Here is a 26,180-nt window from a genome sequence, read left to right as displayed (position 1 = left end):
TAACTCTGTTTTTTCCTTCACAGATGCTGCCAGAGCTGCTGAGCTTTCCCAGCAACTTTGTTTTTGTTCCTGATTTACAGTATCCGTAGTTCTTTTGTTTTTTGTTTCCTTCCCTTCCCCCTTTTGTTGATTTTGAATTCAATTTTTTCTCTGTCCCCTCAGTCTTCCATTCTCCCTAAGTGAATTTAATTTTCAGCAATCGCCCCTCAAGTTCGGAGTATGGTTTCTTCTTTGAACGAAGCTCAATCCATTTTAAAAAGAATCTACATAATATAAATTATGATTACCTTTCAATTGTGCACTTCAATGACCTTTAGGAGACACCAGAAGTTTTCATCCCTCAGAATTATCACTAACATGAGTGACTGAAGTACCCAAGGGACAGAAGTCACTGTGTTAGTAAAATAATCCTTCCATACAACATCAGTTATCCTTTGAGATAGTAGGAACTGCCGATGCTGGAGTCTGAGATAACAAGGACTCCTAAAGAAGGGTCCAGACCCGAAACGACAGCTTTCCTGCTCCTCTGATGCTGCCTGGCCTGCTGTGTTCATCCAGCTCCACACCTTGTTATATCAGTTCTACTTCAACTGATATCATTATTGTCTGGAAGGAATATTTTGTGATAATTCACAAAACACTGTGCTATAAATTGTGTGATGATATTTCCACATCACTGAAGTGATGGGCAATAATTCTGTCGAAATCAATGTTTTGCTCTAAGTTCCAACCTCTCACTCAGAAGTTATCACTTGATAATAGAATACATATCCTGTAATGCCTAAAACCCTCAGTGTAAAAATATTTCATAAAACATAGATCAAGGTCCACATAAACGTAGCTGAGAGGGCAATGGCTTACACGAAAATCTATTGTAGTTTACAGCATAGGAGAAAGCAATTCTGCTCATCACACCTGTGCATTTGTATAGATCAATACAGTAACAATGTGAGGGACTTAGCAGAGAGCAAGGAACCTATTCTGTTATTCATTTCAGCCGTCAAGAGAAGGAATGGGAGGGAAGATGGGAAATGCCTCCAAAACAGAAATATTTCTTGAAAGAAGTTTTCTTCTGGTCTACAGCAGACTGAAGTTCTGTTTACAATGCAAGCACGGAAACATACAAAAAGAAGAACACGAGTAGGCCAATCGGCCCTTTGAGCCGACTCGCCATTCAATGAGATCACGGCTGATCATCCAACTCAATACCCTATTCCTGCTTCCTCCCCATACCCTTTCGTCACTTTAGCCTGAAGAATTATATCTGACTCCTTCATAAAAGTGTGTTTTGGCCTCAACGACTTTCTCTGGCAAAGAATTCCACAGGCTCATTTTCCATCTTCTCAGTCCTACATGGCCTACCCCATATCCTTAGACTGAGAGTCCTGGTCAGTCTTTGATTTCCCAGTCTGTCATCAGGAATATCCTTTGTGCATTTACTCCATCTAGTCCTGTCATAGTGTTAAACATTACTACGAGATCACCCTCATTTTTCCAAACTCCGGTGAATACAGTTCTAATCAGTCTCTCTTCATACAACAGTTCTACCATCTCGGGGTCAGTCTGCAAAAAAAGATGTACTGCTGTATGGTGTAATACTTGGATAAGTAATAAGTTTAAAACAGAACCATAATAATATAAATATTAAACTTTATTCAAATAAAAATTTATCTGGAGCACAAATGTGCAATGCAATGAAAAGCACGTGCACGCACGTTCTCAATCTGAAAAGATTCATACCGGGTATTCCGTTCTCTGTTGTTAAAACACCTCGAGAACATGACTAAGCATCGGTTATGTGCTTCATGGTCTCTGGCTCTTCCAGACTACCTTGCACTGGATAATAGTAGTCAGAGATTTAATTTAAAATTAAATGACACTAAACACATATTCTAAATATATCACAGTCATAACCAGAATTCAGCACTCATTTACAATTGTGCAACTATTGTTCATCGTGGATATCTACACAAGTTTTTAATCTGTAAAAGGACAACGTTTTTGTGTCGTCTTTCACAATATTGACTTGCATTGATCGAGTGGTAGTAAAATATTCCAGAATGTTTCACATGTACATTAATGAAATCTGACACTAAGCCATGGAAGAGTTGCTTCACCAGGAACCAATGGACATCATGTGTACAGAGGTGATGGGTGAAATGGACTCGCAAGTTACAAATTAAGCAGAAGATTTTCGATGACCTCAATTTGTCACAGTGAAAATTGGGAGGCTGGCCACAGAAGTGCTGGAACGGTTGAGCTCAAAGAGTCATGGCGTTAAGAGTTAGAATCCAAGTTGCAGCTGGACTTAGACAAGACTGGTGACTTACAACGATAGAGGTGGAAGTTAGTGTTGCTGGTCACAGAGAATATGGGTTTGAAATCTCAGCTCCTGAAACCCCTCACAAAGTACTGTCACTCCTTTAATGCAGTAATGTAGCAATCAATTTGTGCACAGCCAAATTGCATTGTTAGCCTTGCAATAATGACCAAATAATCAAAATCTTAAATGACACAGTGAGATAAGCATTGTCCAGAGGATTGAGGGGAACTCAAACTCTTCGCACACAAACCTTGGAGACAAAAAAGTTAGAATATGATCCAGCCATTAAACCAGGCCCACCAAGCCCTAACTGCAACTGAACTCCATTGACCCTACCTTTGATCTGTAACTGTGACAGTCTCACCTCATAAAAACTAGAGTGAGCTCAACCCTCAAAATTTCGATTGACATGGCATTTATAAATTTGTACTTCATGAGAACATATGCTTCCTTCTTTTACTAATCAACTGTTTCATTTACGTTTTAAAATAATGCTACTTTGTTGTGGATTCCCCACCACTTAGTTTCTCTGTGCTCAGCCCATTGAATTCTTCCATCAATTTAGTTCACTGCTTCACCTTCTGAATTCAAGGTAGTATGACTATGTGTAATACAACAGCCCTCTTAATATAATCCTTTAGGCTCCACTATTGTTCGTGCAACCCTGCAATGCACCCCCTCAATGGCCTTACTTTCTCTTAGTTCTCAACCCAAATCTAATTATTTACATGGGATCCAACTAAAATTCCTTGGAGGATTTAAGACTAATAACCAGGAATTGTGTTTCCCATGATAGCCATGCTGCTGTTCATCGAACGACTGAAGTTAATGTAAAGGTTAAAACTCAGCAGATTAATGGTTTCACACAGAACATTAGGAAAAACTCCTTTTAGTAATCGGTTACACAATTACCTCTTATAATCTTACATTACAAAAAGCAAAGTTCAAAACAGTAATCAGACTGGTTATTACACATACTAGCAATAATTCTAACTTATCATGTAAATAACGAAGATCTATTCCTGCCTTATTTAGCTTCACAATATTAAATATTCGTTCTGGCATCTGTTCGTTCAAGTCACCTATATGTTTTAGACAAAAGCAAGTCTGTTTACTTTGGACTGAGTTAACCATTCTTTACACTGAAACAAATAATGAGCTTTCAAAACACAGCAGGTAGACTTTACGCACCAGTCAATTTAAAATAACCTTGTCCAATGCAAAAGGTCAGTTTTGCAAGTTGGCAGCTCATTTTTATTTTGTTGATCCACACATGACCCCCTGCCAACAGAATGGCACGATATACACCCCTCAGGCTTTAAACTTGCACTTTGTCAACTGATCTAGACACTGCCAAGTGCAGGAGCAAGCTACCATACCTCTCTAACTTATTTCATCGTCCCCCATCATGAAATAATTGGCAATAACTCATTGCCTAAAACCAGAAACTTTCCACACATTTAACTATGACAGAAGTGAGAATATTCTCAAGCACTCAAAGAAACCTTTAATCACACTACTCTGTGGTTTCCTGTGATTAAATGGAGAGAAAGACGGCAAAGACGAGGACTGGTGCAAAGTGAAGGAGACTGTACTGGCAATTAAGTTGTTTGTTGAATCAGTTCAGAGGCAAAACTAACTATAGATAGCTCAGTTCCAGCATCTGCTAAGGAAGGTCAAGGAAGCAGTCTCACAATTACAGCAGGTAGGTTTGCACATAGCCAAAAAGACCACACACAGTGAGCTCGTGACAATTCAGAAAGCAATCCAATCAAGATAACTGTCAATACAAGCATGGTTGAACAAAGAACAAAACATCAAAGATGCTCCAACTGGCAAAAGATCAGTCAAGCAACAGAAGGAGTGTGGGGATTGGGCAGAGCACAACTGAGCAAAAAGTTAAAATGAAGCAGAATTTGTCATTCTGTTCCAAATATGTTGACATGATGTGAAAATGTACTTTTCCAGATTGGACAGCACTTGTTAAACAATCCAGATTATGCTAAGAATTACACAAACAATCTAAATTATCTGTGGGGCTTGCGGTGTGGTTTCTCTTATACTTTGTAGAAGTCACATATATTCACATACACGGTCTTGTTCTTTCTAAACAGCAAGAACCTCTCCATGCAGACCAACTTTTCAGACTGAACAAAGGCAAGGTCATCCATTCCCTGGTGCATTCCCCATGGCAGCACCTTTACCAATGTCAACTCGCTAGCCAATCACTACCCTCTTCTAGTACAGCATAAATAATTGCCCCATGGAGGCTGGGTATTCTTGTGATTTTGTCCTGTCAAATGGCAAAAAAAACTTAGTAGGTTTTATTTTCAGCAATACTTTGTCTAAAGCTCATCACGGTTCCACGTTTTGCTCTTCCCTTTGCCCCTTCATATTCTACCTTCCTTGGGATATTTTACACATCTTCTTCCGTAAAGAGGGATGCAAAATACTTGCTCAAAGTCTCTGCAATTTTGGTTTCCTATTAATCACTCAGTTGCATCCTGGAAGGAAGCAATGCTTACTTCTCTGCCTCTGTTTTTCTGACCACTTGTGGAATGTGTTAGTTTGTTTTTATATTCCTTGCTAGTTTTTGCTCATACTCCAAACTTCTGACTTTCACACCTTCCACCCCCAAGTCATTGAGGTTTTTGAAATATATCCAATACAATCTCTGGCTTACGAATCTTCACAGCATTGTACACATCTTAGTTCAATTTGAAACAATCCCAGAGTTCCTCAATTAGCTCTAGAAGGTGCATCCTTCTCGTACAGTCCCTATAAAGTGAATGCATCTTTGTTCCTTAAATGTCTGTCACTGCTTCCCTATCTTAGCTTGTTACCCATTTAACTAGTCCATTTTTGCCAATTGTCATACTTTTGTAATTAACATTACATTTAACATACCAGCTTTAGTCCCAAGTTTTTCACCCTCAAACCTGAACATGAACACAATTAGCCAGGAGTCTTAATTATGAAGTTATAAATTATTCCTGCCTTGTTATATATCAGATGAAAAATAGGTTGTTCTGTGGTTGGTTCCAAAATATTGTTTTAGGAAACTGTCCCAAAAACACTTTGTGAACTCGAGTGCGGAGCTATCATTCCCAATTTGATTTGTCTAGTCTATAACATGATTAAAATCACTCAATTGTTGCAGTATCTTTACAAGCACTTCTTAAAATTTATACTCTGTCCTAGTATAACCACTGTTATGAAGCCTATAAACTATTTACACCAGGGACATTTTCCCCCTTCTCTTAGTTAGCTGCATCAAATCCAATTTGACATCTTGATTTTCCAAGCCAAGTTACTAACTCTCGACTATACTGATCTCATTTATGAAAAGTTACGCCACCTCTTTTTCTTCCAAGATGTTCAATACTCTTAAATGTCAGCCCCCAGATTTAGCTATTAGAGAGACATGGTTGCAAAATGACCATCATATCATAGCCATTTATTTCTATTTGTGCTCAATATTCATCCAAATTACCAATGCTGTATAGATCAGACAAAGATAGAAATTTAACAGTCTTTTAACCATTTTTCCTCCTGACCTTTGTCACGATGTACTTCCAAATTTGTATGCTCTCCAACTTCCCATCATAGACCAGTTATCCTACTTCATGCAAAACCAGCCTGGACTGATGCCTTGTCCTTTGCTCATTCATGTGTCATGTGAACTCTTCATCACAACCCTCTCACCCACTGTTTAGTTTCATGCCCTCCAGTTTTGAGAGATAGCAGAAAGCTGGACATGCCTTGTAGCCAGAGAAGTGATTGCAGAACCACTGCTAGACAGGCGTTTTTCTGCTTTTCAAGAAAAATTCCATGTTCTCAACAAACAATAGTAACCAAAACTGGATCAAAAAAACCCCAGAACAGATACACAGACAAGTTGTAGAGGATGACAGTGTGTGCCCAGTGAAAGGTAAATACAAAAATAATGTGAAACAAGAGAAGCAATTAAACAGAAATAAGTAAAGTTTTTTTAAATTCTGAAAGCTCCAGTATATAAAAAAGCTTATAAAAAGTTGAAGAATTAAGGGGGAAAAAAGACTATTATAGGAAGGTGTCAGTCACCCATCACAAATTAAGCTACTATGGTTACAACTTCAAAGGTTGAGAACTACTCAAATGCCAAAATATTTTGAGATGTGACAACTACCAGCACTCGAACACCTGAAGTTCGAAACATTACAGACATTGGTCTCCAGCCAATTCGATTAATTCAAATGAAACTGAGAAACAGACGAAGGCACTGCAAAGGCTATTGGCCAGTCAATATTCCAGAAATAGTACTGGACACTCATCCCAAATGAGCCATGCCCCTCCCTCAGCTGTTCCAATAAATCTGGCATCTACCTGACAATGTGACAAATTGTCCAGGGACATACAATCCAAAAAAACACAGTAAATCCATTCCAGTCAATTACCACCCAATCACACGAATTCTGATCATCAGAAAAACGTGACTGATGGGGTTGTCAATTGTATGTTGTGGCACTGGCTAAGAATTACCTGTTCAATGACAGTCAACTTGGGCTCCACCATGACCACTGCTTTCATTATAACTTTGGTCCAGATGTGGATTATCCAGGAATGCAAGGAACACTGAAACCATTGGGAATCAAGGGGTAAACTCTCTGCTCAATGCCGTCATGTGATAGTTGTTGAAGGTCATTCATCTCAGCCACAGGATATCACTGCAGGAGTTCCTCAGCATAGTATCATCAGCCCAATCATCTTTACCTGTTCCAATGTCCTTTCCTCCATAAGGGGTCAAGAACAGAGATAATAACTGATAATTACACCAGTGTCCAGCATCATTAATGACTACACAGGCACACCGAAGAGGTTCAGTGGTAGCAAGCAGCAAGAACGTGGACAATGAACAGGCTTGGGCTGACCAGTGGCAGTAGTGTTAGGCAATTACTACTTCCAACAAGATAGAATCTCACCATTATCCTATGATATTCATTAGTGGGGAATTCAGTGACGACAACGCTATCAACTATGTCTCGCTTACCAATAACCAGAAACTAAACTGGAGTAGCCATATAAATACTGTGGCTACAAGATGTTGAGGATTCTGCTCCAAGTAACTCACTTGCTGGTCCCCAATGCTTATTTACCATCTACAAAGACCAAGAAAGGAGCGTGATGGATTACTCCCCAATTGCCTGCATGAATGCACTCCAACAACACTCAAGAAGCTCAACATTATCCAAGACAAAACTACTGCATCGGCTATTTTCAACATCTTCAGTCACTTCATCACTGACACACAATGTATTTTATAGATGGTACACACTTGCCAATGCACTAACTCAGCAAGGCTCCTATGATGTACCCACTACCTCTACCACCTAGAAGATCAAAGGCAGCAGATGCATGGAAACACCACCACCTGCAAGTTCCCCTCCAACCCATTTTACTGTCCTGATTTGGAAAGAAATTGTCATTCCTTGTGGTTGGTTGACTCTCCGAGCTGGTTCATTGTTCCGCAGATGTTTCATTACCCTGCTGGGTAACATCATCAGTGCAGCCTCCGATGAAGCGCTGTTGTGTTTTCTCGCTTGGTATTTAAACTCTGGTGACCGTCGAGCTGGGTTATCTCACTTCTGGTTTTCCTTCGCTGTGGAGTATATATAGGGTCTAGCTCTATGTGTTTGTTGATAGCCTTCTTAGTGGAGAACCAGGCCTCTAGGAATTCCTGTGCTTGTCTTTGCTTCGCCTGCCTCAAGATCCTGGTGATTTTCCTTATCCATGTGGATGGAGATGAGTGAGTATTGGTCGTGTCCTTTTGTTGCTAGTTGATGCTCGTGTACTCTTGTGGCTAATTTTCATCCTGTCTGTCCAATGTAATGTTTGTCGCAGTCTTTGCAGGGAATCTTGTACATGATGTTGGTCCTATCCATAGTGGGTAATGGGTCTTTGGTTCGGGTTAGCAGTTGGCGTAGGGTTGATGTGGGTTTGTATGCCACTCTAATGCCCAGTGGTCGTAGGAGTCTTGCGGTCAGTTCAGATGAGTTCTTGATGTAAGGTAGCATGATGAGTGTCTCGGGGCATGCAGTATCTTCCTGTTGTCGTTCATGTAATAGGGAGCTTCTGTATATTAATGATTTGGATTGAGATTCCAAACATAATATTTCCAAGTTGGTGATGGCACAAAACTAGCTAGAAACGTGAGGTGAGGATGCAGCAAAGGCACTTTGAGGGAATTTGCACAGGCTAAAGAGTGTGGACAAAAAACATGGGAAAATGGAAGATTTTGTAAAAATTGTGAAATTATCCACTTTGATAGGAAAAACAGAAATGCAGGGTACATTTGAAATGATCAGAGATTGGAAAGTGCTAATGTCCAAAGGGATGTGGGCGTCCTTGTTCACGAGTTAAAACTAATATACAGCAATTCAGAACTCCAACAGTATGCTGGGCTTTTGTGCAAAAGAATTTGAATGCAGGAGTAAAGATGTCTTACTGCACTCTTGGCAAAATCCAAAGTGGGCAAGGAGAGATCTACTCACCATAGACGGGGTGCCACAAAAGCTCACCAGATTCCTCAAATAACAGGACTGTCTAGTCGAGGAGAGATTGAACAAACTGGGACTGTTTTCTCTTGAGTTTTTAGAAGAGGTGAAAGGTGAAATATAGCATCAACAGGATAGGAGTGGTTGTCGCTGCTGAGGGGTCCGAGAAGCAGGGGACAGAATCTCAATAAGAAATGTACCGGTTAGGACCAAGATGAGATGGCATTTCTTCACTCAGATGGTGGCAAACTTTGGAATTCTTTACCTAGAATGGCAGTGGAGGTTTGTCTTGAACATATTCAACGACTGGAGATTAAAAGATTTCTAAATATCAACAACATAAAGGAATGTGGGGATGGTACAGGAACATGGCATTAAAGGTAGAATACTAGCCACCATCCAGCTAAATATCAGAGCAGTCCTTTTCTTATTTCCTACTTTCTAATGGGAGACAACTAGAGAACAATTCAAAGATCAAATCACATGGTGACATTTACATGTTATAGAGGTCTAGGGCTGAAATGAGAAGAAATAGCTCAGCTTTTGGAAATGGAAGCAAACTGTTTTGGAGAAATGCATTCAAATACGATGTCCAGATTGACAGCAAGCTGGTTTCATCTGAAGCAAAGGGAGATGGAATCAGTGGCAAGGGGCAAAGATAACAGTTTTGAATTAATGAATTGGTGAATTGATGGAGAAATTTTCGGCATACCCAGGATTGTTATGCAGGGAAGGTATCTGAGAGCACAAGGGGTTGAGAATACCATAGATTGTATGTTTTCTTTTCAATGCAACCCTTGATACAATCTATAGATAGATCCTTAGGGATCTTGATATGGTGCCTAGACTAACAGAAGTCATTGCTGGACACATTCTGGACAGCGAGAATGGAAACTGGCAAGGACAGTCCTACTCAGCTAAATGGTAGCAGACACCAATGTATGACCAAACTCAAAGACTATATGAAAGTCAAGGAGAAATAAATGCATGAGTGTTATATGTAACACAACTTGGATTGGACTTCCTCAAGTTGTGTGGCAGGCTATAAACCAATTTTCAGAGATTCAAATATAGTGATGTTTAAAGGAAATTTGGTGTAGATTTGGGAGCTAATACGTTTACTGAGTAATTATGTTAACAACAGTGAGAAGCAATACAAGAAAGATCTTGGACAACCACAGGTTGACTGAGAGCAGTTCAAGGCCAATCAACTATTCTTTACGTCCAGTTATTTTATTTAGGAACTGCTGTAAGCGACTTACAAACTCCCCAACAGCAATGTGACACCAATTAAGAAAGAAATATCAACCAGGAAAAATCTTGACACCAAGAAAAATTCCCACGTTCTTTGAATAACTATCACAATCTTTTACACACACTTGAGAGGGCTTACAAGGTCTCAGATGAATATTTCATGGATCTCAGCAAACAAAAGCACAGGTTTTTCAGTGCTACCTGAGTCACTGTTACAATCAATGAAATCAAGGCAAATAAAAAGGGTTGCATCAGAGTGACATTGAATATGCAGCCTTTTCTCAATGCTTCAGCTTTTCCATGTAATATACAGGAGCCATTTACTTCAGAGCTTTCAAGGCAGTAGAAATCCCGAGAGAAAAGCATGGCCAGATTCGTCCAATTTGAAGTAGTGTTCAAGCTGGGGATTGGCTTGTCAAAATATCTACTGCGTCTATTTTTTTTTCTATATTTTGAGAGAGCATCCTGCAGGCACTACAATTCCACCAACTATAGAGAACAAATCTTAAGTCAACCAGGATCAACTGGGGAGGGATTCAGGACTTGCATGGAACTTCATTTTGACCATGTTCTTCCTGTTTTAGGTATTTTGTCCCAGTTACCTTCTAACCTCTTAATTTTCTTTATCTGTACCTTCCAACTGTTAATTTCCAATTGCTTGTTCACATTATCTTCATGCAAAATTCATTCACCAAATTTTCCAGTGGTTTTGTCAATTTCTCTTTTCCTGCATACACTGAACTTGTACCAGTTTCAGCATAAAACCATTTACGAATTCCAATACTTGGAGAAATTCTACTCGTCATTAACAGTTTTCTGGCCATACTTTTAACATTTTCAGTACAAATCAAGTCACAAATTGGGTATAGTCCAAACAAGTGTGCCAGTAACAAAGAGTTCCAAAATTGGAATCCAAATTGCACAAGATCAATATCCCTGCGGCAAGTTCACGTTCAGTTGAATATATCTGGAAATAAAAAGCTGGTGACAGTAGAAGTGACTTTCACTTCAATGTGACTCTTATTGTGGAGTCTCAACATGACTCCAGTCGACTTTGTTCTGAATTGATTTCTGAAATGAGTGAGCAGGCCTTAAACTTGTTTGAACCCATCACAAAGACAGAACTGTAGAACACCTTCAACATAGTGACATTTAACAATTTGAAATGAGTCCATTGTTCACAGGATTGACAAGAAATGCTGCCTTTGCCAGCACTACCCACTTCTCAAGAATAAAATATTTTTTCAAATTTCACAAAAAGAGCAACAGAACAAATTTGAACCAGACTTGTCAGATTTCACAAGTTTTTCCAAATTGTCAGTACAGCAGATAGAAAATGGCAATCCGTATTTCCAGCACAGAAATAGACCCTTCAGGTCCAGTGACCTTTCTTCAAAACCATCCAATTCAGTCCAGTCCAAAATTGGCTTGATGTTTGGAGACAGCGGGTGGTGGTTAAGAGTTGATGTTCAGACTGGGGCTTGTGACCAGCGATGTGCCGTAAGGATCAGTGCTGGCTCCACTGTTGTTCATCATTTATATTAAAAAACGTGGATGAGAAGATAAGAAGCATGGTTCGGAATTTTGCAGGTCACACCAAAAATGATGGTAAAGCAGACAGTGATAAGGTTATTTAACAGTATGACGGGATCATGATCAATTGGGCCAGTAGGCTGAAGAATGGCAGATGGAGTTTAATACAGGTCAAAGCAAGGTGTTGTGTTTTGGTAAGATAAACTAGGGCAGGAATTACACAGTTAATAGTAGGGCCTTGGGAGTGTTATAGAACAGAGACACCAAGGGGTGCAGGTACATAGCCCTTAAAAAGAAAGGGAAAAACAAGGACCCGAAACATGAACTCTGATTTTACTTCACAGATGCTGCCAAACCTGCTGAGCTTTGCCAGCAACTTCTGTTTTTGTGCCTGATTTACAGCAACTGCAGTTCTTTTGCTTTTTACATAGTTCCTTGAAAGCAGCTTCACAGGTTGACAGAGTGGTGAAGAAGGCATTTGGCCAGCTTGCCTTCACCGGTAAAAGCTTTGGGTTCACGAGTTGGGACGTCATGTTACGACCATACAAGATAGTGGTAAGGCCACATTTGGAGTACCATGAACAATTCCAGTCACCCTGCTTTCGGATGTTATTAAACTGGAAAGGGTGCAAACAAGATTTACAAGGATGTTACCAAGACTGAAAGGTTTGAGTTATAAAGAGAGGCTGAAACAAGCTGCCAGAGAAGTGGTAGAGGTGAGAATTACAATATTCAAAAGATATTTGGACAGGTACATGAATAGCTAAGGTTTAGAGGGGTATAAACCAAACGCAAGCAAATATGACGAGTTCCGTATAGGAAACCTGGTCAGCTGGGCTGAAGGGTCTGTTTCCATGCTGGGATGTGAAGGGATGACCCTTTAGGACCAAGTAAGGAGAGCAACTGGCCCTGACGGAGTCCCTGACCGTGCACTCAGATCCTGTGCAGACTGGCTGGCGAGAGTATTCACAGACATCATTAACATCCCCTTACTACAATCTCACCTGCTTCAAGACCACCATCATCCCAGGTGCCACAGAAAAATCATGCAGCATGCCTCAACGACTACTGCCCGGTGGCTCTGACCTCCATAATTACGGAGAACTTTGAGAGATTAGTCATGGCTCACATCACCTCCAGCCTACCAAATTGCCTTGATCCATGGCAATTTGCCTACAGCACAACAAGTCCACAGCAGACACCATCTCCCTGGGCCAACATTCATCCCTGGATTATCTGGATAACAAGGATACCTATGTTAAGCTCCAACTCATTGATTACAATTCCACCTTCAACATCATAATTCCAAACAAACTCATCTCCAATCTCTGAGACCCAGGTCACGGCAGCCCTATCTGTAACTGGATCCTCGACATCCTGACCCACAGACTGCAATCAGTAAGAATAGACAACAACATCTCCTCCACCATAATCCTCAACAGCAGTGCCCTGCAAAGCTGTGTACTCAGCTCCTACTACACACCTTATACACTCACGACTTTGTGGCCAAATTCTGCCCCAATTCCATTTATAAGTTTGCCGATGACACCACCATTGTAGGTCAGATCTCAAACAGTGACAAGACAGAATATAGGAAAGATTCCAACTGCTTCGTGGCATGGTGTAAAGACAATCTTTCCGTCCACGTCAACAAAATCAAAGAACTAGTCATTGACTTCAGGAAGCAGAGTGGAGGGCACGCCGCCTGTTTGCAACAATGGTGTTGGATTGCAGACGGTCAAAAGCGTCAAGTTCCTGGGTGTGATGATCTGTCCTGGTCCATCCACATCAACATGACCGTCAAGCATGCACGGCGTCTCTACTTCTTCAGGAGGCTGAGGAAATTCATCATGTCACAATGACACTTACCAATTTTTATAGATGCACCATAGAAAGCATCCTTTCTGGGTGCATCACAGCGTGGTACAGCAACTGTTTTTCCCAAGACCGCAAAAAACTAGAGTCATGAACACAGCCCAGTCCATCACGCAAACCAGCCGTCTATCCATCAACTCCAAGTATACTTTCCACTGCCTCAGAAAGCAACCAATATAATCAAAGACCCGAATCATGCTGGTTATACTCTCTTCCATCCTCTTTCATCAGGCAGAAGATATAAAAGTTTAAATACATGTACAAACAGCTTCTTCCCCACTGTTATCAGACTTTTGAAGTGACTGCTCAAATGTTAATTCTGATCTTTCTCTCTGTGGCTGTAACATTCTATTCTATACCCTGTTCTGCTACCATGATGCACTTCGTATGGTACGATCTGCTTTTATAGCATGCAAAACAACACTTTCCATTGTAACTCAGCGCGTCACAACAATAAATCAAAGAGGAATTTCTTCAGCCAGAGGGTGGTGAACCTGTAGAAGTCATTGCTAAAATAGGCTGCAGAGCCCCAGTCATTGAGTGTATTGAAGACAGAGATAAACAGGTTCTTAATTAGTAAATGGATTCAAGAGTTACAGGATGAAGGCAGGAGAATGGGGTTGAGAAACATACAACTCATGATCAAATGGCAGAGCAGACTTGATGAACCAAATTCTTCTTCTATGGTTTTACCGTCAATTTGTCAGACAGCAACTGTTGACAATGCTCACTTTTCATGACCGTTGTTATTGCTTTTCCAGTTCATCCTATGCCGAGCTCACCACTTGCTAAAAACTTGTTGCATTTTACTTTTTTCCAGTTCGAATAAGAAGGTCACTGGTCTGAATCTGTCTTCCATTCACCTCCACCCCCACCCACAGATGTTGCTTGACCTGTGGAGTATTTCCAGCATGCTCAGTGTTTAGCTCTTGTATTGGAATAGCCAAGTCGATAGCTGAGAAAAATAAGGAAGTTAGAATCTCAGCACAGTTGGAGTGCGATTGGGCAGACGCAAGTTACGTGACAGAAGATGTCCTTTCTGACCGAGACTTTATGGGATCAGAAGTCGAACAATAAGGTCAAATAGGACATCACTGCAAACAATCTGGTTCAGCATGAGACAGCTGTTAGAGATGGGGAAGGAATTCCGGGTCAGTAGCAGACCCAATTCTCATTTTATCGAATAAATCACGCCTTATCACTCAATCTTCAAATAAATATGCTATTCGTGGGCGATGTGTAAAACAAAAGAAATTCAACCGTGAGTTAGATTGCAAAGCAATCTGTCCGATTCAAGTGAACTCTTAGCTCGGCTTTAAGCCTCCGCCCCGCAGAGTGATGCCCAAAACATTGAGAATTCTCCCAACCCCCTTCCTTTCAAACGGTGTGAAACCAGTGCATTTGAGAGCCGTACTGGCCTTGCACTCTCAACATCAACAGACAAAAAAAACAACGCCACCTCAAATGTCAATGATTAAATGAAACACAGCCGGTTCGTCAAGATTTGATTTGCCGATGATCGTCTTTCGCCAAAATCAGCAATCTTATTCCAATCACAGAAGCCCACCGCCCCCTAAACCGCGAAGCCACGGGTTCAAATCCCCTCCGTCGCACATGATGGTGCTTTCTTCATCTCCCCACCAAACCGTGAAAATACCTACACACAGCAAAGAAAGGCGTCCGTCTACTATTGTGCGAGCAGATTTAAAATGTTAATACCTCTGGAAGTAAGTCCAACGCGGCTCACGCAGCGTTATCTCTGATGATAAAATCCCGGCGCTGCACACATTCCTTCTCACAACCGAAATAAAAATGAGACCAGAAGACAACAACAGTTGAACCTAACTGCCACTCCTTCTCCGGTGCGCGTGTGTGAGTGTAGACGGAAATCTGTGTTAAAGTGTCGACACTGTACTCGAACTAGCTGGCACTATCCCCCAGAGAGAAAGCTTTCTAAATGATTCACTCAGCTTCACCGTCTCCCTCTATCCCACTGGGACCGAAGCCACTGTCAATGATACCAGTCCCCTCCCGTCCAGCCAGCCCCCAAGGTCCCCTTCCAATTCGCTGCCAACTACGCCTGCGCATTCCCTCCACCTCAACCTGCCGCCCCAACGATTACGTCATGGCTCGTCCAGCTGCCAATCACCGCCAGCGTTGCCGGGCAATCTCTAACGTCACACCCTCCCGCACACTTCTTCGCGTCGTCAGACTGTGCGTTCGGCCCCGAATCCGACGCGACTGATCCATTGTGCTTAAGATGTCTCAGGAAGGGTCATTCAACCCGAAACGTTAACTCTAATTTCACTCCACGGATGTTGTCAGACCTGCTGAGTTTTTCCAGCAATTTCTGTTGTTGTTGCTCGATTGTGCTGCTGTTTCCTCTTGAAAAGGATCAGTGGTGATCTTCAATATCGGCTTAAACATTTGGCAGTTGCAGTTCAGAATCGCTGCATTTGTTATAAATTGTGACTACTTCTGTAATGCAGTGGAAGGTTTATACTTAAATTCATGATTTTAATTGAGATACTTTTGTACAAAAGCTGTATCAAATAATTTTGAAAAAAACTTTCCCACGTTATCTCCAAATGCCTTAATTCGATCAACGTCGAAAAGCCTGTCGGCCTCTAACTTGAATATACACAACGAATGAACGTCCGCAACTCTCTGAGGTGGCAGATGCTGGGCCCGGCCTCCTCCGTGGAAGTGTTTCTGATTTGCACCTTTCTTAGTTCAGGCACGAATGATAACATAAATCACTATTCTCTTCATGAAAATACGACAATTTTGTTGAGAATAATGTTAAAAATCATGAAGAAAGTGCAGAAAGATACAGAGATATATCTACAAGTTATTCTTGGAAAGTTCTTGGAGAAGATGACTTTCTTCCAAAAAACTGAAAAAACTGTGGATGCTGGAAATCTGAAACAAAAACGGAAATTGCTGGAAATTCTCAGGTGGTCTGACAGCATCTGTGGACAGAAATCAGAGTTAACATTTCAGGTCCAGTGACTCTTCTTCAGAACCCTTCTTCTGAAAAAGGGTCCCTGGACCAAAAACATCAACTCTGATTTCTCACCACAGAAGCTGCCAAATCTGCTGAGATTTTCCAGCAATTTCTGACTTTCTTCCAAAACTGTTTTGTTAGTCCTGAGGTGACAATTTTGTTTGAAGGTGCAGAGGTGTTGAGTATTTCATAAATGGTGAGAGATTGCAAAGCATTGATGTGCAAAGAAACCGAGGTGTCCTTGTTTGTAAGACTTTGAAGGCTAACATGAAGTTGCAGCCATCTTTTATCACGACAGGATTTAAGTACAGGAGCAAGGAAGTCTTGCTTCAGTTGTATAGAACACGGGTGAGAATATATTTCAAGTTCTCTTGCCTGCAGAAAGATATATTTGCCATTGAGGGAATGTAGCAGAGATTCACCAGACTGATTCCTGGAATGGTGGGACTGTTCTATGAGGAGAGATTGACGAGGCTTGGCCTGCAGTCTTTGGAATTCAGAAGAATGACAGGAATACTATTGATAATTACAAAAATGCAAAAAGGATAGACAAAGTAGATGCAGAAAGCCTGTGGGGTCAAGTACCAAAGTGATTGATTATCTAAAAGCAAAAGGCAAGCAATTCAGGGCTGAGGTGAAGAGAAACTTCTTCACTCAGAGAATCTTTGAAATTCCCTAACCCAGAAGGCTGTGGAAGCTCAGTCATTAAGTAAGTTCAAGACAGATTGGTAGATTTGTCATTGCTAATGGCATCAAAGGACAAGGGGATAACACAGGATGATAATATTGAAGTAGGTGATCAGTCATGATCTTGTATAACATCTCAAACTCGAGGTCCTAAATGGTCTACTGCTACTATGTACTTAAATCCAAGTATTTAGTAAGTGAGAGAATAAGGGTTGATCACTTTCTAAAATCTGGTGAAGTTTATATTTAGCATTTATTTACCCATTGCAGTTTATTTCAATATTAGTGACAAACAAGGTCCATACCTAGATCATGTGTTGGGTAATTAGTTAGGTGACTAGTTGGTACTGGTTCCTCTCCAGCTGTGCTGACTCATTTCGCTAAAAACTGAGGAGGTATAAATGCAGGAGGTTGAGCACATGTGTGAAGTTTGTTGCATAAAGTTTATTGTTGGAGATTGTGTGCAGTGAGACAGGAATTTACTAAGGGAGGGAATTCACTTCTATGAAGGAGGAGGCACTGTTATGACCTTTTACAAACAGGAATGCTCCAAGAGACGGAGTGGGAGACAGACTGAGGACCTGAAAGCCAGGTGTGAAGATGGATAATTGATGAGTTCTACATATTTTTCCCTGTGTAAATTTGGGCAGTAGTTTATACCAGTATCGGGAAGATATAACTATTACATTAAATTTATAGTATAAATAGTTAAACCTCATAGCACAACTCAAAATAATCAACAACTTAAACATTAAAAACCAAAAGAACTGTGGATGTTGTAAGTCAGGAACATAAACAAAGTTGCTGGAAAAGCTCAGCAGGTCTGGCAACATCTGTGAAGGAGAAAACAGTGTTAACGTTTCGGATCCAGTGACCCTTCCTCAGAACTCAGACTACTAACTTAAACATTAAACCTAATTCGTGAAAGACAAACAAGGTAAAGATGGCCAAGTGTGTGATTTATTGCAGCTGGAGTATGTGGGAGCTGGTGACCTTTGTGATCTTGGCAAATACATCTGCAGAAAGTGCCTAAAACTTGAGGAAATTGTGATACAGCAGGGAAGGGTGATGTTACCTCATCATTTTGTTCCAAGATGCAGTCATGTCTGAGGTTAAGTACTTCTGATTTGGTTTGTGGTCAGGGACAGAATGTTGTGACTCCAAATGAGGCATTATGGGGATCCAAAAAGCAGCAGTGGAGGAGCCTCAGCTCTTGTACTTATTCCACAGGTTTAAGATTTTTGCAGCTTGTGTGGACAAATGGCATCATGCTGCAGGAGGCCATCTAAGTGAGTCAGAAAGAAAGAATGTATTTGGAGGAGCAGACAGTCTATCATGTTCACAAAATCAGACCTTACAGCCAATGTCCCAGACAACACAATCACTATCCCTGAGATGTTCCTGCCCCAGCTACAGGACAGAACAAGCAGAGCTGGTGACATAGTGGCATACCGTTGAGAATGAGTTGCCCTCGGAGTCCTGAACATTGATTCCAGACCACACGAAATCTCATTGATTCAGATCAAACATGGAAAAGGAAACCTCCTGCTGATTACCATAGGAAGCCACGCCAGGAGCAGCACAAAGCACATCTGAAAATGCACTGTCAACCCAGTGAAACTGTAACACAGGACTACTTGTGAGTGAAACAGGATAAGCAGCTTGGTATACAGTTGGCCATCAACAGCATTTATCAAGTGGCATTTGTTTAGCAATAACTTGCTCATTGGCACTCAGTTTGGATTCCACCAGGTCACTCAACTCCTGACCTAATTACAGCCTTGGTTCAAACATGGAGAAAAGAATAGAATTCCAGAGATGAAATGAGAATAACTGCTGTTGACCTCAAGGTATTTAATTCATTTGACTGTATTAGGCATTGAGGAGTCCTAGTCAATGAAAATCCGGGGGATAACTCTCTGTTGGTTGGAGTCATACCTGGTACAAAGGAAGATGGTTATAGTGTTTGGCAGCCATTCATTTATTCTCCAGAATATAGATAACACAGTGTGGAGCTGGAGGACCACAGCAGGCCAGGCAGCATCAGAGGAACAGGAAAGTTGACATTTCGAGTGGGGACATTTCTTTAGAAAAAACTTTTTTCTGAAGAAGGGTCCCGACCCAAAACATCAACTTTCCTGCTCCTCTGATGCTGCCTGGCCTGCTGTGCTCCTCCAGCTCCACATTGTGTTATCTCTGACTCCAGATCAGCAGTTCTGACTATCTCTGAGTGAGTTATTCTCCAGAACATCTTTGCAGGTGTTCCTCAGGATAATGTCCTTGGCCTAATCACCTTCAACTTTGGGGGTGACAGTGGCAAGTTCACATCACACAAGTATCAGGTAATGTAACTATCACCCCTTGACATTCAATGTCATTACCATCACCAAATTCCCCACTATCAACATTGTATGATTCTATGACTCCTGGGGTTTCCATTGACTAGAAACGGAACTGGACTAGCCATATAAATATAGCGGCTACATCAGGAGGTCAGACACTAGGAATCCTACAATGAGGAACTCACCTCCTGACTCCCCAAAGCCTGTCCACAATCTACAAGGCAGAAGTCAGGAGTGTGACTCCCGACTTGCTAAGGTGAATGCAGCTCCAACGATACTCACGAAACTTGAAACCAAACCTAAGACAAAGCAGATTATTTGATTGACACCATGTCCACAAACATCTACAGCATCCACCACTGACACATAAGAGTATTATGTCCCATCTACAAGATACGTTGTAGAAATTCACGATGGCGCCTTAAACAACACTTTCCACATTCACGACAACTGCCATCTAGAAGGTGAAAGGTAGCAGATACATGGGAATACCGCCTTCTGCAAGTTCCCCTCCAAGCCACTCACCAACCAGACTTGTAAATATATTGCTATTTCTTCACTGTCATTTGGGCAAAATATTGGAATTCTATCCCTGATAGCATTGTGGATATGCCTACACCAAATGGACTGCAGTGGTTCAAGAAGGCAGCTCACTACCACCTTTTCAAAGGCACTTATATTGATACTGAAGCCCGAGTTAAACAGATTTGTGTTCTCAAGGGAGTTGATTGATTTGAGGGACAGGAAACAAAGTGGAGTGTAAGCTGCAATCAGAGCGACCTCAATCTTAGTGAACGGTAGAGCAGGCTTGATGGGCTTTGAATGACTTTTCATGCCCATATTTCCCATGAACTCATGAACTGATGTATTTGCCAGTTTGGAAAATCAGCAAATCATGATCTCTGTATTACAGAACAATTAAAAAGCAGAATATTGAAGATGCCGGAAATGTGAAATAAAAACAGAATCTTCAATCTTCAGCCAGAAGTACCGTGTATACGATCCACCTTAACCTCCTCCAGTGGCCTCCAGCATTAATGATACCATCTTCAGCCAATTCGATTCACTCCACGATATCAAGAAACGGTTAAATACACTGGATACTGCAAAGGCAATGGGCCCTCACAATATTCTGGCAATAGTACTGAAGGCTTGTTCAGAGTTCTCAGCTCGAGGATATCTCTGCAGGAGTTTCTTAGGGTAGTGTCCTCGGCCCAACCATCTTCAGCTGCTTCAATGACCTTCTTCCATTATAAAGTCAGAAGTGAAATATTCACCGATGACTGTATAATGTTCAGCACCATTCATGACTCCTCAGATACTGAAACAGTCCATTTTTCAAATGCAACAAGATCTGGACAATATCCAGACTTGGGGTGACAAGTGGCAAGTAACATTCATGCCACACAAATGCCAAGCTATGACCATCACCATTAAGAGACAATATAACTACTTCCCTTGGACATTTAATGGAGTTACCATCACTGAGTTCCCCACTATCAACATCCTGAGGCTTATCGTTGACCAGAAACTCAACTGGACTCACCACATTAACACAGTAGCTACAAGAGCAGGTCAGGTGCTAGGAATACTGCAGCAAGTAACTCACCTCCTGACTCTCCAAAGCCTGTCCTCCATCTACAGGGCACAAGTCAGGAGTGTGATGGAATACTCCCCACTTGCCTGGATGAGTGTTATTGGAGCTGCACTCAAGAAGCCTGACACTATCCTGGACAAAGCAGCCCGCTCTACTGGCACTAGAACCACTAGCATCCACTCCTTCCATCACTGATGCTCAGTAGCAGCAGTGTATACTATCGACAAGACGCACTGCAGAAATTCACCAAAGATCCTTAGACAACCTCTTCCAAACACGTGACCACTTCCATGTACAAGGACAAGGGCAGTGGATACATAGGAACATCACCACTTGAAAGTTCCCCTTCAAATTGCTCAACATGCTGAGTTGGAAATATATCACCATTCCTTCTCTGTTGCTGGATCAAAATCCTGGAATTCCCATCCTAAGGGCATTGTGGGTCAACCAACAACAGGTGGACTGCAGCGATTCAAGAAGGCAGCTCACCACCACCTTCTCAAGGGCAACTAGAAATGGGCAATAAATGCTGGCCAGCCAGCGACACCCATATCCCACAAAGGAATAAAAGAAAAAGATCTGGCAACATCTGTGGACAGGCGAAGAAAATGAAAATTTCAGGTCCACCATGCTTCTGCTTCTGTTTGCCAAAATGCTCAATGCACAGTGTTGCAGAAACGAAAGGGAACTTAATCCTTTTCAGGACAACAGCCGGACAGTATTCCTCACTCATGTTCATCAGTGCAAATTTAATAGAACAAGAGTAGCTAATATTTTTGAAAACGCCATCAGGAGATTAAAATAACCAGAAAGGTGCATTAATCCCAAGAGTGATTGGATATCAATGGCAGTGCCAAATGCTGTTCGCCGAGAGGTGCAAAATTGACAAATCCAAAAAAGAGTAAAAAAAGGAAATTCATAGTATGAATCCAAGTGGGATTTTGCAATATGTTAATCTATTCATGTTTACCCTCACATTTCTATGAGTTTACCATCTGACTTACCCATTCTGTGGACTAGTTTTAGCCCTGTGTGCATAATTTACCTATTCATTTACTTTTCATAACCACTCAATTGTTCTCTCTCTGTTGATTTGCCTCTCCACTTCTCTTCCTTGATTTTTGTTCCCTTGTGTCTTTTTATTTTTGTGCAGCTGTAGCAGTTGCAGAACTACAGCAGAGAAGAGAGGAATGACACCAACACCAAGGTTCAACTGCAAAAATGAGAGATACCAGAAGCACACTTTGCAAGGCGTTCACATATTTTCTTGGTTCAGTGCTTTGTCTGCAACAGCAGCTAGAACATTGTGGATATACAGTGGATACACAGCTGAAAGGCTGATATAATTCAAGACCTCAAGAGAAGATAAACTGCTTTTCACAGAAGCAATCTTGTTACCCATATTGTTATTCCTGAAATATCATATTAATCATGTCAGTTCTTATCGAGCTGTATGAGGTTTCTTGCCAAAAATCATAAAGACACTGGAAAGCAACCGCTTCCAGACAACAGATTAGCATTTCTGGAAGCTAGTTATGGTGAGGAGAATTGTGAAAAATCACAAGGTTCTGATGAATGACAAAGCTAAACAATTTAACTAAGAAATGTGTCTTGAAGAAAGAGGACTTTGTGTAAGATGCATAATTTCAAGTGAAGATTTGCAAAATCTCATTCCTTCCTAAAGCTTTACAGATCATCTCATAATAATGAGATCAATCTTGTCTTTGTTTACAATCCTGTAGTATATCAAGTTGTTGGGCAGGCAGTCAGAGCTTTTCAGAAGCAAGTGCAAGTAAGACAATCCAGACACAGATACCAGCACTGATCCTGGAGCAACAGATCTGTCAGAACATCAGATTACTAACCTTGCTGCTTTGGCCCGAGGCACTCAATTCAAAATAATCATGATGTAATTTCTCCACTGTAGTGGTCACCAACTGCCAAGAACTTAACTCAAGATGTGGAATAGGATTGGAACCTCGTAGTTGTTCAACATCCTTGCATACACAATAGGAAGAACAAGGGAGCTTCCGCAGAGGAGATAACAAGATGTAGAGCTGGATGAACACAGCAGGCCAAGCAGCATCAGAGGAGCAGGAAAGCTGACATTTCGGGCCTAAACCCTTCTTCAGAAAATGAGCTTCCGCAGAGGATATCAACAGCTGCCAATTTATTCCTTTTGCTAAGACATTGTGAACCTGGGATTGAAGGAGATGAGGCTCTTGCATTCAAACATTTTAAGTAATGTTGTTAGATCCCTCACCAAGACAAAGAAAAGCTCATACACCTCCTTGAGGGGTTAGTCAACCCACCACCTTCCAACGGTGTGAACCAAAATGTTAAATCATGAATGTAGGATGCAATGGTATTTATTTACAGCAACAATGTTGGACACTTCGTTACTCAGAAACTGAGAGCTTTTGTGAGACAAGTGAAAATGGATAAATGAATGGATAAATTAACAGTGATTCACTTTATTCCAAACAGGATAGAAGTAAATAGCATCAAGTGAGGTGAAAGAGACTGAGGTTAGCTGTAGGAACACTAGTCATCAAAATGTTCTCTCCTGACCAGAAAATCCCAAAGCAGTGGACAAAATTGTTACCTTGCAGTGACAACAAGGAAAATCTATTCCAGTCAAAACTACATACATACATTGGCAAATACACAACAAGAAACTAATTTAACTAAAATCTTCAGACAGGATGAATTAGAATTAGAATTAAGTTTATTGTCACATATACTCAAGTACAGGGATACAGGAGTAAAGTGAAAAGTGTACAAAATTGCCATTCCTGGCGTCAATTTAGGTACAAAGGTACCTAGGTACAAAATTTTTGGTACAAGGTAGAAAAATAAAGAAATAAATTAAAAGTTTAACATTACAGTCCTTCTGAGTATAAAGTAGAAAAAATAAAAAATTACGGTCCTTCTTCAGCCATGGGCCTGCAGATGCTTCACCCTTGCTTCTCCATGAGAGCGCACACTCCTTCACATTGGGCGCAATCTCTCCCCCGCACAAATCAATCTCCCCCACACTGGGCACGCAGTCCTCCACAGTGCTGTCTCACCATTGACTGCTAGGGTTCAGCCCGACTCACCAGACACCTCGCCGCCGACCACCATTTGAGCTCACCAGCTGCCTCGCTGCAAATCACCAAAGTCCCAAACTGGCTCAAGACCAAGCCCCCAAGCCGCTTCCATGCTCCGGACCTATGCCAGCATTGATTGCTCATCCCTAATTGCCCCGAGAGCAGTTAAGAGTCAATCACATAGCTGCAGATCTGGAGTCACATGTAGGTCAGACGAGGTAAGGACATTAGTTTCCTTCCATACAGGACTTTAGTGAATCAGATGGGTTATTCCCAACAACCAGCAATAGTTTCATAGTCATCACTAGTCTCTTAATTCCAGATTTTTATTGAATTTAAATTCTATCATCTGTCATGGTGGGAATTGAACCTAGGCTCCCAAAACATTAGGTCATCATTTATTCTTCAATTATGTTGTCATGATTGGGCACCATTGAGCTGGGGATACATTACTTTCCCATCAAATTATATTTCAGTTTAGCTTACTAAATCTTTTTATTAGTTTTTGGTTAAGTTACAATGCCTCTAGTCAATAGATTTTGTCTTTCTTTATTTGCTTATTTGATTTATTTCGTGCACAAGCACACCCATTCAAATAATATTTTGTTCTTTTGTTCTTCCTTCAGAAATGAACAATTTCACATTTCCCACATTATACTCCATTTGCCCACTTTTTGCCTACTTACTTAACCTATCAGCATTTCGCTGTAAACAATTTGTATTCCACTCACAACCTGCCTTTCTGGCCATTCTTTGAGTCATCTGCAAATTTGGCTGCAGTATATTCACTGCTTTCCTCCAAGTCATTAACATTTATTATAAACATTTGCAGTCCCAGCACTGATCCCCGTGGAGCCTCACTGGTCACAGGTGGCCAATTTGAAAAAAAAACCCTCATCCCCACTCGCTGTTTACCACCCATCAGCCAATTCTCAATGCATGCTAATATGCTGCCTGCAACACCATGGGCTCTAGTGATTAACCTTTTGTGAGGAACCTTGTCAAGTGCCTTCTGAAGCGCAAATACAACACATCTATTGGTTATCGTCTATCCAGTCTGGTGAGACTTCTTTAAAAACTTGAATAAAGTAGTCAGACACAATTTCCCTTTCATGAAGCTATGCTGAGTCTGCTTAATTAGATTATGATTTCCAAATATTCTGCAATTACTTCCATAGTAATTGATTCCAATACTTTTCCAATACCAGATGTTAGGTTAATTGGCCTATAGTTACTCACTTTTTGCCTCCTTCCATTTTTGAATAGGGATGTTACATTTGAGAGTGGCTCAATGGTTAGCACTGCTGCCTCACGGCATCAGGAACCCAGGTTTGATTTCACCCTCAAGCAACTGTGTGGTGTTTGCGCATTCTCCCTATGCCTGCATGGGTTTCCTCCCACAGTCCAAAGATATGCAGATAAGGTGGATTGGCCATGGTAAATTACCCATAGTGTGTAGGTGAGGTGGATTAGCTATGGGATATTCAGGGCTACAGGGTAGGGGAGATGGGTCTGGGTGGGATGCTGCTCGGAGGTTTAGCGTGGATTCAATTTGCTGAATGGACTGCTTCCACATTATAGGGATTCTATGATTAGTAGTTTTCAAATCCTATGCTACTCTCCAGAATCCAGCGATTTTTGGAAAATTACAACCAATGCATCCACTATCTCAGTAGCTACCTGCTTTAGGGTGCAAGCCATCAGAGCCAGGGGACTTATCTGCCTTTAACTCCATTAGTTTATCGAATATTACATCTTTTGTGATAGTTACGGTACCTAATTCCCTCCCTGTATTCTTTAGTATTAATGGTAGGATCAAAGTATCTTCCACTGTTCAGACTGATGCAAAATTTCTACTTAGCTCCTCTGCCATTTCCTTGTTCCCCAAAATCATCTCTCCAGATTCATTTTCTAAGGGGCCTATGTGCACTTTGGCC

The 26,180-nt window shown here is 41.2% G+C and overlaps 1 protein-coding gene across 1 annotated transcript in view; it reads right to left on the bottom strand.

Annotated features, from left to right (window-relative positions):
- Positions 1-15,581, bottom strand: part of mpp7a (MAGUK p55 scaffold protein 7a) — a 396,892-nt gene extending 381,311 nt beyond the window's left edge. The window contains exon 1 of the mRNA XM_048606808.1: positions 15,238-15,581. The gene's annotated coding sequence lies outside the window, so the exon portion shown is untranslated. The remainder of the gene's footprint in view (positions 1-15,237) is intronic.
- Positions 15,582-26,180: the final 10,599 nt, after the last annotated feature.

The sequence above is a fragment of the Rhincodon typus genome, chromosome 2 (assembly GCF_021869965.1).
Source record: "Rhincodon typus isolate 14 chromosome 2, sRhiTyp1.1, whole genome shotgun sequence".
NCBI classification, from domain to species: Eukaryota; Metazoa; Chordata; class Chondrichthyes; order Orectolobiformes; family Rhincodontidae; genus Rhincodon; species Rhincodon typus.
The sequence above is the reverse complement of the archived record's forward strand: the minus strand, read 5'-3'. Positions and strand labels throughout refer to the sequence as shown.